The following is a 14,330-nucleotide window of genomic DNA, read 5'->3' as shown; positions in this document are numbered from 1 at the left end:
AGCATTTTCTCCACTGCTAGGATAGGAATGGAGAAATGTGCTTGTTTTATGTCTGAGCAGAAAAGATATATGTTTGAATGGATGTGTGGGATAAAACACACCCTGTCGTATGTTGTAAAGGTATTGCAAGTTGTGGAGTAGCTTAGTGATCACATAGAGGAAAGTGGGTGAAGACAGAATTCCTCTGTGGGGTGAATGAACTCGGAGGTGACTTGCGTTATCCTTTTTATGTATGACAAAAGTACTTTATTTCTTACTGCACATTTCAATGCCATCACTCAAAAAAAACAAAAAATTCCTAGTCTTTTGTTGTTTCATATGGAAGATTATGTTTTCAGGCATGGAGAATGAAAGCAGAAGCTGTAGTGCTGAATTAGACGTTCTCACAAACCATGTAATAATTTGTTCAAAAAAAGGCATGACATTTCTGAGTCATATTAAAAATGATGTGTAAATATGCAGATAGAGTCTATCTTTCCAGTAATGATCTACAGTGTGCAAAAAGTAAACCTTTTGCCATAAGTATCTCCTTTCTGCTAAGCATCGATCATTAAAAATCTCTCTATAAATATGTATATCAGAAGAAGGAAATGCTAGTTCGGGTTGATGCTGTTAGAACTGCAAGTGCAGTTGTATTCCTTGAGCTGCCTTGATGTTTCCTGCTGGCTCGAGCAGTGGGCATTTTGTTGTGACATGTGAAGTGAAGTTAGGAGAGTTTAGCGTCCGCATTGTGTTGTTCTTCGAGGTGAGGGTATATTAGATATTTGAATAGTTGTAAGGACTTTAAAGAGAGGGGAGTTATCCATGGATTGCTTGTTGTGAATGTATTGTATAAGTGATTCCATAGACTTAAACTGCGGTAGAGACCACATGATAGGGAGTGAATCTTGTATTTGGAGGACAGGGGAGAACAGTATCAGCGTGGCCCCAGTGGCCTAATGGATAAGGCACTGGCCTCCTATGCCAGGGATTGTGGGTACAAGTCCCATCTGGGGTGAAACTCTGAACATTCAGCTCTTGACTTTTACTTTTTCAAAGCACAAACCACTCAATTCAGCCCTTGCTTTACATAGACTTTGCAGCTATGGAACATCAATCTACCTTCAAAACACAAGTGCTGGAACTCAAAAACATTTGCCTACATATCCTACTCTTGGGCCCAGTCTGGAGAATGGGATTTCAACCCACCTTTCTGGCTAGACATTTTTTATGTCCTCCTTTGGATAGCACTCGCAGGCAGTCTCCCATTTAGCATTAAAACATGTACTTATTTCACCACTTGAATGTATAAACTGTTGAATAATTAAAAATACCATGTGAAACTGCTATGTTGATAAAGAAGTATTTCTCGAAAAAAGTGCAGCAGATGGGAAGACAGTGCACCCTATTTTATGCTACTATCGCTGGGCCCCTAGTCTTAGAAACCAAACTGAGTTTAGGGAGGGCAGGGTGGTGTTTCAATGATGGCAGTTAAATCAAATTTTCAAAACACCCGGGGTGTTGTTAGACTGAGAAGTTGATGGGACACCTGTGAAAGGCAGCTTTACTTGTCTGCTTTTAGTTGATGTAGATTGTATGTCTTGTTTAACAACCTTTGGTTTCAACAAGGACATTAGAGAGATATTGGGACACTGCCTGGGATGCTTGTCCTCTCTCTATTTTGAAAATTTGCCATGCCAACTAAGGCAGACGTTTAGTTTTAGCCTTGCCAACTCTAATTTTCCAAACCTAGAGCATACATTTGGCGCAGATTGTAATACTTTGTTAGTACTACCTGTTGTTCCCTTAAGAGTGCATATATTGAGAACAAACAAGATGGCCAAATTATATCGTAGGAGTCTGCCACACCAGGTCCTTCACTCGTAAGAACAGTGGGACTGAAGCATGATGGATTAACTAGTTCCCTTAAATGCAGCCATTTCAAACTTTAATCACCACAGCTGGGGACTCTTTAAAGGTGATATGAACTTCTTTTATACCTGAGTGGGAGCGACAAACATGTAGAATATGTGTCGTATTTTTAGAAAGTGTTTGTAGCTATCGGTTAACAGCACTCCTGTGCAACCCCGTTGGCCTAATTCTAAGGCAGTCAAATACTCACAAAGGGATTGTGGGTTTGAGTTCTTTCTGGGGTGGAAGAAGATGTATTTTGGAGATGTTTATCTAGTTTCCTAAGGGTCTTCCTTCTTAACAACATTAGCACTGAAGCGTGCTGATAAAATAACCAATTCCAACAAACTTTACTCCGCCACCTGTTCAAGTACCACAGCAGAGCATTTTCTCCACTGCTAGGATAGGAATGGAGAAATGTGTTTGTTTTATGTCTGAGCAGAAAAGATATATGTTTGAATGGATGTGTGGGATAAAACACACCCTGTCGTATGTTGTAAAGGTATTGCAAGTTGTGGAGTAGCTTAGTGATCACATAGAGGAAAGTGGGTGAAGACAGAATTCCTCTGTGGGGTGAATGAACTCGGAGGTGACTTGCGTTATCCTTTTTATGTATGACAAAGGTACTTTATTTCTTACTGCACATTTCAATGCCATCACTCAAAAAAAACAAAAAATTCTTACTCTTTTGTTGTTTCATATGGAAGATTATGTTTTCAGGCATGGAGAATGAAAGCAGAAGCTGTAGTGCTGAATTAGATGTTCTCACAAACCATGTAATAATTTGTTCAAAAAAAGGCATGACATTTCTGAGTCATATTAAAAATGATGTGTAAATATGCAGATAGAGTCTATCTTTCCAGTAATGATCTACAGTGTGCAAAAAGTAAACCTTTTGCCATAAGTATCTCCTTTCTGCTAAGCACCGATCATTAAAAATCTCTCTATAAATATGTATATCAGAAGAAGGAAATGCTAGTTCGGGTTGATATTGTTAGAACTGCAAGTGCAGTTGTATTCCTTGAGCTGCCTTGATGTTTCCTGGTGGCTCGAGCAGTGGGCATTTTGTTGTGACATGTGAAGTGAAGTTAGGAGAGTTTAGCGTCCGCATTGTGTTGTTCTTCCAGGTGAGGGTATATTAGATATTTGAATAGTTGTAAGGACTTTAAAGAGAGGGGAGTTATCCATGGATTGCTTGTTGTGAATGTATTGTATAAGTGATTCCATAGACTTAAACTGCGGTAGAGACCACAGGATAGGGAGTGAATCTTGTATTTGGAGGACAGGGGAGAGCAGTATCACCGTGGCCCCAGTGGCCTAATGGATAAGGCACTGGCCTCCTAAGCCAGGGATTGTGGGTTCAAGTCCCATCTGGGGTGAAACTCTGTACATTCAGCTCTTGACTTTTACTTTTTCAAAGCACAAACCACACAATTCAGCCCTTGCTTTACTTAGACTTTGCAGCTATGGAACATCAATCTACCTTCAAAACACAAGTGCTGGAACTCAAAAACATTTGCCTACATATCCTACTCTTGGGCCCAGTCTGGAGAATGGGATTTCAACCCACCTTTCTGGCTAGACATTTTTTATGTCCTCCTTTGGATAGCACTCGCAGGCAGTCTCCCATTTAGCATTAAAACATGTACTTATTTCACCACTTGAATGTATAAACTGTTGAATAATTAGAAATACCATGTGAAACTGCTATGTTGATAAAGAAGTATTTCTTGAAAAAAGTGCAGCAGATGGGAAGACAGTGCACCCTATTTTATGCTACTATCGCTGGGCCCCTAGTCTTAGAAACCAAACTGAGTTTAGGGAGGGCAGGGTGGTTTTTCAATGATGGCAGTTAAATAGATTTTTCAAAACACCCGGGGTGTTGTTAGACTGAGAAGTTGATGGGACACCTGTGAAAGGCAGCTTTACTTGTATGCTTTTAGTTGATGTAGATTGTATGTCCTGTTTAACAACCTTTGGTTTCAACAAGGACATTAGAGAGATATTGGGACACTGCCTGGGATGCTTGTCCTCTCTCTATTTTGAAAATTTGCCATGCTAACTAAGGGCCAAGGCAGACGTTTAGTTTTAGCCTTGCCCAACTCTAATTTTCCAAACCTAGAGCATACATTTGGCGCAGATTGTAATACTTTGTTAGTACTACCTGTTGTTCCCTTAAGAGTGCATATATTGAGAACAAACAAGATGGCCAAATTATATCGTAGGAGTCTGCCACACCAGGTCCTTCACTCGTAAGAACAGGGGGACTGAAGCATGATGGATTTACTAGTTCCCTTAAATGCAGCCATTTCAAACTTTAATCACCACAGCTGGGGACTCTTTAAAGGTGATATGAACTTCTTTTATACCTGAGTGGGAGCGACAAACATGTAGAATATGTGTCGTATTTTTAGAAAGTGTTTGTAGCTATCGGTTAACAGCACTCCTGTGCAACCCCGTTGGCCTAATGGGTAAGGCAGTCAAATACTCACAAAGGGATTGTGGGTTTGAGTTCTTTCTGGGGTGGAAGAAGATGTATTTTGGAGATGTTTATCTAGTTTCCTAAGGGTCTTCCTTCTTAACAACATTAGCACTGAAGCGTGCTGATAAAATAACCAATTCCAACAAACTTTACTCCGCCACCTGTTCAAGTACCACAGCAGAGCATTTTCTCCACTGCTAGGATAGGAATGGAGAAATGTGCTTGTTTTATGTCTGAGCAGAAAAGATATATGTTTGAATGGATGTGTGGGATAAAACACACCCTGTCGTATGTTGTAAAGGTATTGCAAGTTGTGGAGTAGCTTAGTGATCACATAGAGGAAAGTGGGTGAAGACAGAATTCCTCTGTGGGGTGAATGAACTCGGAGGTGACTTGCGTTATCCTTTTTATGTATGACAAAAGTACTTTATTTCTTACTGCACATTTCAATGCCATCACTCAAAAAAAACAAAAAATTCCTAGTCTTTTGTTGTTTCATATGGAAGATTATGTTTTCAGGCATGGAGAATGAAAGCAGAAGCTGTAGTGCTGAATTAGACGTTCTCACAAACCATGTAATAATTTGTTCAAAAAAAGGCATGACATTTCTGAGTCATATTAAAAATGATGTGTAAATATGCAGATAGAGTCTATCTTTCCAGTAATGATCTACAGTGTGCAAAAAGTAAACCTTTTGCCATAAGTATCTCCTTTCTGCTAAGCATCGATCATTAAAAATCTCTCTATAAATATGTATATCAGAAGAAGGAAATGCTAGTTCGGGTTGATGCTGTTAGAACTGCAAGTGCAGTTGTATTCCTTGAGCTGCCTTGATGTTTCCTGCTGGCTCGAGCAGTGGGCATTTTGTTGTGACATGTGAAGTGAAGTTAGGAGAGTTTAGCGTCCGCATTGTGTTGTTCTTCGAGGTGAGGGTATATTAGATATTTGAATAGTTGTAAGGACTTTAAAGAGAGGGGAGTTATCCATGGATTGCTTGTTGTGAATGTATTGTATAAGTGATTCCATAGACTTAAACTGCGGTAGAGACCACATGATAGGGAGTGAATCTTGTATTTGGAGGACAGGGGAGAACAGTATCAACGTGGCCCCAGTGGCCTAATGGATAAGGCACTGGCCTCCTATGCCAGGGATTGTGGGTACAAGTCCCATCTGGGGTGAAACTCTGAACATTCAGCTCTTGACTTTTACTTTTTCAAAGCACAAACCACTCAATTCAGCCCTTGCTTTACATAGACTTTGCAGCTATGGAACATCAATCTACCTTCAAAACACAAGTGCTGGAACTCAAAAACATTTGCCTACATATCCTACTCTTGGGCCCAGTCTGGAGAATGGGATTTCAACCCACCTTTCTGGCTAGACATTTTTTATGTCCTCCTTTGGATAGCACTCGCAGGCAGTCTCCCATTTAGCATTAAAACATGTACTTATTTCACCACTTGAATGTATAAACTGTTGAATAATTAAAAATACCATGTGAAACTGCTATGTTGATAAAGAAGTATTTCTCGAAAAAAGTGCAGCAGATGGGAAGACAGTGCACCCTATTTTATGCTACTATCGCTGGGCCCCTAGTCTTAGAAACCAAACTGAGTTTAGGGAGGGCAGGGTGGTGTTTCAATGATGGCAGTTAAATAGATTTTTCAAAACACCCGGGGTGTTGTTAGACTGAGAAGTTGATGGGACACCTGTGAAAGGCAGCTTTACTTGTCTGCTTTTAGTTGATGTAGATTGTATGTCCTGTTTAACAACCTTTGGTTTCAACAAGGACATTAGAGAGATATTGGGGCACTGCCTGGGATGCTTGTCCTCTCTCTATTTTGAAAATTTGCCATGCCAACTAAGGGCCAAGGCAGACGTTTAGTTTTAGCCTTGCCCAACTCTAATTTTCCAAACCTAGAGCATACATTTGGCGCAGATTGTAATACTTTGTTAGTACTACCTGTTGTTCCCTTAAGAGTGCATATATTGAGAACAAACAAGATGGCCAAATTATATCGTAGGAGTCTGCCACACCAGGTCCTTCACTCGTAAGAACCGTGGGACTGAAGCATGATGGATTAACTAGTTCCCTTAAATGCAGCCATTTCAAACTTTAATCACCACAGCTGGGGACTCTTTAAAGGTGATATGAACTTCTTTTATACCTGAGTGGGAGCGACAAACATGTAGAATATGTGTCGTATTTTTAGAAAGTGTTTGTAGCTATTGGTTAACAGCACTCCTGTGCAACCCTGTTGGCCTAATTCTAAGGCAGTCAAATACTCACAAAGGGATTGTGGGTTTGAGTTCTTTCTGGGGTGGAAGAAGATGTATTTTGGAGATGTTTATCTAGTTTCCTAAGGGTCTTCCTTCTTAACAACATTAGCACTGAAGCGTGCTGATAAAATAACCAATTCCAACAAACTTTACTTCGCCACCTGTTCAAGTACAACAGCAGAGCATTTTCTCCACTGCTAGGATAGGAATGGAGAAATGTGCTTGTTTTATGTCTGAGCAGAAAAGATATATGTTTGAATGGATGTGTGGGATAAAACACACCCTGTCGTATGTTGTAAAGGTATTGCAAGTTGTGGAGTAGCTTAGTGATCACATAGAGGAAAGTGGGTGAAGACAGAATTCCTCTGTGGGGTGAATGAACTCGGAGGTGACTTGCGTTATCCTTTTTATGTATGACAAAGGTACTTTATTTCTTACTGCACATTTCAATGCCATCACTCAAAAAAAACAAAAAATTCCTACTCTTTTGTTGTTTCATATGGAAGATTATGTTTTCAGGCATGGAGAATGAAAGCAGAAGCTGTAGTGCTGAATTAGATGTTCTCACAAACCATGTAATAATTTGTTCAAAAAAAGGCATGACATTTCTGAGTCATATTAAAAATGATGTGTAAATATGCAGATAGAGTCTATCTTTCCAGTAATGATCTACAGTGTGCAAAAAGTAAACCTTTTGCCATAAGTATCTCCTTTCTGCTAAGCACCGATCATTGAAAATCTCTCTATAAATATGTATATCAGACGAAGGAAATGCTAGTTCGGGTTGATGTTGTTAGAACTGCAAGTGCAGTTGTATTCCTTGAGCTGCCTTGATGTTTCCTGCTGGCTCGAGCAGTGGGCATTTTGTTGTGACATGTGAAGTGAAGTTAGGAGAGTTTAGCGTCCGCATTGTGTTGTTCTTCCAGGTGAGGGTATATTAGATATTTGAATAGTTGTAAGGACTTTAAAGAGAGGGGAGTTATCCATGGATTGCTTGTTGTGAATGTATTGTATAAGTGATTCCATAGACTTAAACTGCGGTAGAGACCACATGATAGGGAGTGAATCTGGTATTTGGAGGACAGGGGAGAGCAGTATCAATGTGGCTCCAGTGGCCTAATGGATAAGGCACTGGCCTCCTAAGCCAGAGGTCGTGGGTTCAAGTCCCATCTGGGGTGAAACTCTGTACATTCAGCTCTTGACTTTTACATTTTCAAAGCACAAACCACACAATTCAGCCCTTGCTTTACATAGACTTTGCAGCTATGGAACATCAATCTACCTTCAAAACACAAGTGCTGGAACTCAAAAACATTTGCCTACATATCCTACTCTTGGGCCCAGTCTGGAGAATGGGATTTCAACACACCTTTCTGGCTAGACATTTATGATGTCCTCCTTTGGATAGCACTCGCAGGCAGTCTCCCATTTAGCATTAAAACATGTACTTATTTCACCACTTGAATGTATAAACTGTTGAATAATTAAAAATACCATGTGAAACTGCTATGTTGATAAAGAAGTATTTCTCGAAAAAAGTGCAGCAGATGGGAAGACAGTGCACCCTATTTTATGCTACTATCACTGGGCCCCTAGTCTTAGAAACCAAACTGAGTTTAGGGAGGGCAGGGTGGTGTTTCAATGATGGCAGTTAAATAGATTTTTCAAAACACCCGGGGTGTTGTTAGACTGAGAAGTTGATGGGACACCTGTGAAAGGCAGCTTTACTTGTCTGCTTTTAGTTGATGTAGATTGTATGTCCTGTTTAACAACCTTTGGTTTCAACAAGGACATTAGAGAGATATTGGGACACTGCCTGGGATGCTTGTCCTCTCTCTATTTTGAAAATTTGCCATGCCAACTAAGGGCCAAGGCAGATGTTTAGTTTTAGCCTTGCCCAACTCTAATTTTCCAAACCTAGAGCATACATTTGGCGCAGATTGTAATACTTTGTTAGTACTACCTGTTGTTCCCTTAAGAGTGCATATTTTGAGAACAAACAAGATGGCCAAATTATATCGTAGGAGTCTGCCACACCAGGTCCTTCACTCGTAAGAACAGTGGGACTGAAGCATGATGGATTAACTAGTTCCCTTAAATGCAGCCATTTCAAACTTTAATCACCACAGCTGGGGACTCTTTAAAGGTGATATGAACTTCTTTTATACCTGAGTGGGAGCGACAAACATGTAGAATATGTGTCGTATTTTTAGAATGTATTTGTAGCTATTGGTTAACAACACTCCTGTGCAACCCCGTTGGCCTAATGGGTAAGGTAGTCAAATACTCACAAAGGGATTGTGGGTTTGAGTTCTTTCTGGGGTGGAAGAAGATGTATTTTGGAGATGTTTATCTAGTTTCCTAAGGGTCTTCCTTCTTAACAACATTAGCACTGAAGCGTGCTGATAAAATAACCAATTCCAACAAACTTTACTCCGCCACCTGTTCAAGTACCACAGCAGAGCATTTTCTCCACTGCTAGGATAGGAATGGAGAAATGTGCTTGTTTTATGTCTGAGCAGAAAAGATATATGTTTGAATGGATGTGTGGGATAAAACACACCCTGTCTTATGTTGTAAAGGTATTGCAAGTTGTGGAGTAGCTTAGTGATCACATAGAGGAAAGTGGGTGAAGACAGAATTCCTCTGTGGGGTGAATGAACTCGGAGGTGACTTGCATTATCCTTTTTATGTATGACAAAGGTACTTTATTTCTTACTGCACATTTCAATGCCATCACTCAAAAAAAGAAAAAATAATTCCTACTCTTTTGTTGTTTCATATGGAAGATTATGTTTTCAGGCATGGAGAATGAAAGCAGAAGCTGTAGTGCTGAATTAGATGTTCTCACAAACCATGTAATAATTTGTTCAAAAAAAGGCATGACATTTCTGAGTCATATTAAAAATGATGTGTAAATATGCAGATAGAGTCTATCTTTCCAGTAATGATCTACAGTGTGCAAAAAGTAAACCTTTTGCCATAAGTATCTCCTTTCTGCTAAGCACCGATCATTAAAAATCTCTCTATAAATATGTATATCAGAAGAAGGAAATGCTAGTTCGGGTTGATGTTGTTAGAACTGCAAGTGCAGTTGTATTCCTTGAGCTGCCTTGATGTTTCCTGCTGGCTCGAGCAGTGGGCATTTTGTTGTGACATGTGAAGTGAAGTTAGGAGAGTTTAGCGTCCGCATTGTGTTGTTCTTCCAGGTGAGGGTATATTAGATATTTGAATAGTTGTAAGGACTTTAAAGAGAGGGGAGTTATCCATGGATTGCTTGTTGTGAATGTATTGTATAAGTGATTCCATAGACTTAAACTGCGGTAGAGACCACATGATAGGGAGTGAATCTTGTATTTGGAGGACAGGGGAGAACAGTATCAACGTGGCCCCAGTGGCCTAATGGATAAGGCACTGGCCTCCTAAGCCAGGGATTGTGAGCTCAAGTCCCATCTGGGGTGAAACTCTGTACATTCAGCTCTTCACATTTACATTTTCAAAGCACAAACCACACAATTCAGCCCTTGCTTTACATAGACTTTGCAGCCATGGAACATCAATCTACCTTCAAAACACAAGTGCTGGAACTCAAAAACATTTGCCTACATATCCTACTCTTGGGCCCAGTCTGGGGAATGGGATTTCAACCCACCTTTCTGGCTAGACATTTTTTATGTCCTCCTTTGGATAGCACTCGCAGGCAGTCTCCCATTTAGCATTAAAACATGTACTTATTTCACCACTTGAATGTATAAACTGTTGAATAATTAAAAATACCATGTGAAACTGCTATGTTGATAAAGAAGTATTTCTCGAAAAAAGTGCAGCAGATGGGAAGACAGTGCACCCTATTTTATGCTACTATCGCTGGGCCCCTAGTCTTAGAAACCAAACGGAGTTTAGGGAGGGCAGGGTGGTGTTTCAATGATGGCAGTTAAATAGATTTTTTAAAACACCCGGGGTGTTGTTAGACTGAGAAGTTGATGGTACACCTGTGAAAGGCAGCTTTACATGTCTGCTTTTAGTTGATGTAGATTGTATGTCCTGTTTAACAACCTTTGGTTTCAACAAGGACATTAGAGAGATATTGAGACACTGCCTGGGATGCTTGTCCTCTCTCTATTTTGAAAATTTGCCATGCCAACTAAGGGCCAAGGCAGACGTTTAGTTTTAGCCTTGCCAACTCTAATTTTCCAAACCTAGAGCATACATTTGGCGCAGATTGTAATACTTTGTTAGTACTACCTGTTGTTCCCTTAAGAGTGCATATATTGAGAACAAACAAGATGGCCAAATTATATCGTAGGAGTCTCCCACACCAGGTCCTTCACTCGTAAGAACAGTGGGACTGAAGCATGATGGATTAACTAGTTCCCTTAAATGCAGCCATTTCAAACTTTAATCACCACAGCTGGGGACTCTTTAAAGGTGATATGAACTTCTTTTATACCTGAGTGGGAGCGACAAACATGTAGAATATGTGTCGTATTTTTAGAAAGTGTTTGTAGCTATCGGTTAACAGCACTCCTGTGCAACCCCGTTGGCCTAATTCTAAGGCAGTTAAATACTCACAAAGGGATTGTGGGTTTGAGTTCTTTCTGGGGTGGAAGAAGATGTATTTTGGAGATGTTTATCTAGTTTCCTAAGGGTCTTCCTTCTTAACAACATTAGCACTGAAGCGTGCTGATAAAATAACCAATTCCAACAAACTTTACTCCGCCACCTGTTCAAGTACCACAGCAGAGCATTTTCTCCACTGCTAGGATAGGAATGGAGAAATGTGCTTGTTTTATGTCTGAGCAGAAAAGATATATGTTTGAATGGATGTGTGGGATAAAACACACCCTGTCGTATGTTGTAAAGGTATTGCAAGTTGTGGAGTAGCTTAGTGATCACATAGAGGAAAGTGGGTGAAGACAGAATTCCTCTGTGGGGTGAATGAACTCGGAGGTGACTTGCGTTATCCTTTTTATGTATGACAAAAGTACTTTATTTCTTACTGCACATTTCAATGCCATCACTCAAAAAAAACAAAAAATTCCTAGTCTTTTGTTGTTTCATATGGAAGATTATGTTTTCAGGCATGGAGAATGAAAGCAGAAGCTGTAGTGCTGAATTAGACGTTCTCACAAACCATGTAATAATTTGTTCAAAAAAAGGCATGACATTTCTGAGTCATATTAAAAATGATGTGTAAATATGCAGATAGAGTCTATCTTTCCAGTAATGATCTACAGTGTGCAAAAAGTAAACCTTTTGCCATAAGTATCTCCTTTCTGCTAAGCATCGATCATTAAAAATCTCTCTATAAATATGTATATCAGAAGAAGGAAATGCTAGTTCGGGTTGATGCTGTTAGAACTGCAAGTGCAGTTGTATTCCTTGAGCTGCCTTGATGTTTCCTGCTGGCTCGAGCAGTGGGCATTTTGTTGTGACATGTGAAGTGAAGTTAGGAGAGTTTAGCGTCCGCATTGTGTTGTTCTTCGAGGTGAGGGTATATTAGATATTTGAATAGTTGTAAGGACTTTAAAGAGAGGGGAGTTATCCATGGATTGCTTGTTGTGAATGTATTGTATAAGTGATTCCATAGACTTAAACTGCGGTAGAGACCACATGATAGGGAGTGAATCTTGTATTTGGAGGACAGGGGAGAACAGTATCAGCGTGGCCCCAGTGGCCTAATGGATAAGGCACTGGCCTCCTATGCCAGGGATTGTGGGTACAAGTCCCATCTGGGGTGAAACTCTGAACATTCAGCTCTTGACTTTTACTTTTTCAAAGCACAAACCACTCAATTCAGCCCTTGCTTTACATAGACTTTGCAGCTATGGAACATCAATCTACCTTCAAAACACAAGTGCTGGAACTCAAAAACATTTGCCTACATATCCTACTCTTGGGCCCAGTCTGGAGAATGGGATTTCAACCCACCTTTCTGGCTAGACATTTTTTATGTCCTCCTTTGGATAGCACTCGCAGGCAGTCTCCCATTTAGCATTAAAACATGTACTTATTTCACCACTTGAATGTATAAACTGTTGAATAATTAAAAATACCATGTGAAACTGCTATGTTGATAAAGAAGTATTTCTCGAAAAAAGTGCAGCAGATGGGAAGACAGTGCACCCTATTTTATGCTACTATCGCTGGGCCCCTAGTCTTAGAAACCAAACTGAGTTTAGGGAGGGCAGGGTGGTGTTTCAATGATGGCAGTTAAATAGATTTTTCAAAACACCCGGGGTGTTGTTAGACTGAGAAGTTGATGGGACACCTGTGAAAGGCAGCTTTACTTGTCTGCTTTTAGTTGATGTAGATTGTATGTCCTGTTTAACGACCTTTGGTTTCAACAAGGACATTAGAGAGATATTGGGACACTGCCTGGGATGCTTGTCCTCTCTCTATTTTGAAAATTTGCCATGCCAACTAAGGGCCAAGGGAGACGTTTAGTTTTAGCCTTGCCCAACTCTAATTTTCCAAACCTAGAGCATACATTTGGCGCAGATTGTAATACTTTGTTAGTACTACCTGTTGTTCCCTTAAGAGTGCATATATTGAGAACAAGCAAGATGGCCAAATTATATCGTAGGAGTCTGCCACACCAGGTCCTTCACTCGTAAGAACAGTGGGACTGAAGCATGATGGATTAACTAGTTCCCTTAAATGCAGCCATTTCAAACTTTAATCACCAGAGCTGGGGACTCTTTAAAGGTGATATGAACTTCTTTTATACCTGAGTGGGAGCGACAAACATGTAGAATATGTGTCGTATTTTTAGAAAGTGTTTGTAGCTATTGGTTAACAGCACTCCTGTTTAACCCTGTTGGCCTAATTCTAAGGCAGTCAAATACTCACAAAGGGATTGTGGGTTTGAGTTCTTTCTGGGGTGGAAGAAGATGTATTTTGGAGATGTTTATCTAGTTTCCTAAGGGTCTTCCTTCTTAACAACATTAGCACTGAAGCGTGCTGATAAAATAACCAATTCCAACAAACTTTACTTCGCCACCTGTTCAAGTACCACAGCAGAGCATTTTCTCCACTGCTAGGATAGGAATGGAGTAATGTGCTTGTTTTATGTCTGAGCAGAAAATATATATGTTTGAATGGATGTGTGGGATAAAACACACCCTGTCGTATGTTGTAAAGGTATTGCAAGTTGTGGAGTAGCTTAGTGATCACATAGAGGAAAGTGGGTGAAGACAGAATTCCTCTGTGGGGTGAATGAACTCGGAGGTGACTTGCGTTATCCTTTTTATGTATGACAAAGGTACTTTATTTCTTACTGCACATTTCAATGCCATCACTCAAAAAAAACAAAAAATTCCTACTCTTTTGTTGTTTCATATGGAAGATTATGTTTTCAGGCATGGAGAATGAAAGCAGAAGCTGTAGTGCTGAATTAGATGTTCTCACAAACCATGTAATAATTTGTTCAAAAAAAGGCATGACATTTCTGAGTCATATTAAAAATGATGTGTAAATATGCAGATAGAGTCTATCTTTCCAGTAATGATCTACAGTGTGCAAAAAGTAAACCTTTTGCCATAAGTATCTCCTTTCTGCTAAGCACCGATCATTGAAAATCTCTCTATAAATATGTATATCAGACGAAGGAAATGCTAGTTCGGGTTGATGTTGTTAGAACTGCAAGTGCAGTTGTATTCCTTGAGTTGCCTTGATG

The 14,330-nt window shown here is 40.0% G+C and overlaps 2 non-coding genes across 2 annotated transcripts; both read left to right on the top strand.

Moving 5' to 3' along the window:
- Positions 1-3,196: 3,196 nt before the first annotated feature.
- Positions 3,197-3,269, top strand: TRNAR-CCU (transfer RNA arginine (anticodon CCU)). The gene has a single exon. It is a non-coding gene; the product is annotated as a tRNA-Arg (tRNA).
- A 4,488-nt stretch (positions 3,270-7,757) lies between these two features.
- Positions 7,758-7,830, top strand: TRNAR-CCU (transfer RNA arginine (anticodon CCU)). The gene has a single exon. It is a non-coding gene; the product is annotated as a tRNA-Arg (tRNA).
- The last annotated feature ends 6,500 nt before the right edge of the window (positions 7,831-14,330 follow it).

Source organism: Pleurodeles waltl, chromosome 7, assembly GCF_031143425.1.
Source record: "Pleurodeles waltl isolate 20211129_DDA chromosome 7, aPleWal1.hap1.20221129, whole genome shotgun sequence".
In the NCBI taxonomy this organism is placed as follows: domain Eukaryota; kingdom Metazoa; phylum Chordata; class Amphibia; order Caudata; family Salamandridae; genus Pleurodeles; species Pleurodeles waltl.
Note: the sequence above shows the minus strand (reverse complement) of the source record. Positions and strands in the feature narration are given on the sequence as shown.